We start from the raw sequence: 326 nt of genomic DNA, 5'->3' as shown, positions 1-326 counted from the left end.
ATTTTCCATCCCTTTTCCCCATCTCTGCCCCATCCTCCCCTTTTCCTCCCTCTTCCTTTCACATGTTCTCTTTATCGTGTGGTTCTGGCATTTCCTGATGTGACCCAACAGACGTCAATGTAAGAGCTTAGGGACCACAGTCCAACAAGCTGAGGCTTACAGTGCTGTCCAAGGCTTCCAAAATCCCCCCAACACCGTCAGAGCATCCAGCTAAGAAAGCATTTTCATAACTACGTACACCATCACAATTCTAGACATGAACGTTCAGGGGAAAAAAGACAAGCAGGATCCAGCAACTCAAATCATTTCCTTACTCTCATTAAAAC

Source organism: Salvelinus fontinalis, chromosome 12 (assembly GCF_029448725.1).
Source record: "Salvelinus fontinalis isolate EN_2023a chromosome 12, ASM2944872v1, whole genome shotgun sequence".
Lineage (NCBI taxonomy): Eukaryota > Metazoa > Chordata > Actinopteri > Salmoniformes > Salmonidae > Salvelinus > Salvelinus fontinalis.
The sequence above is the reverse complement of the archived record's forward strand: the minus strand, read 5'-3'. Positions refer to the sequence as shown.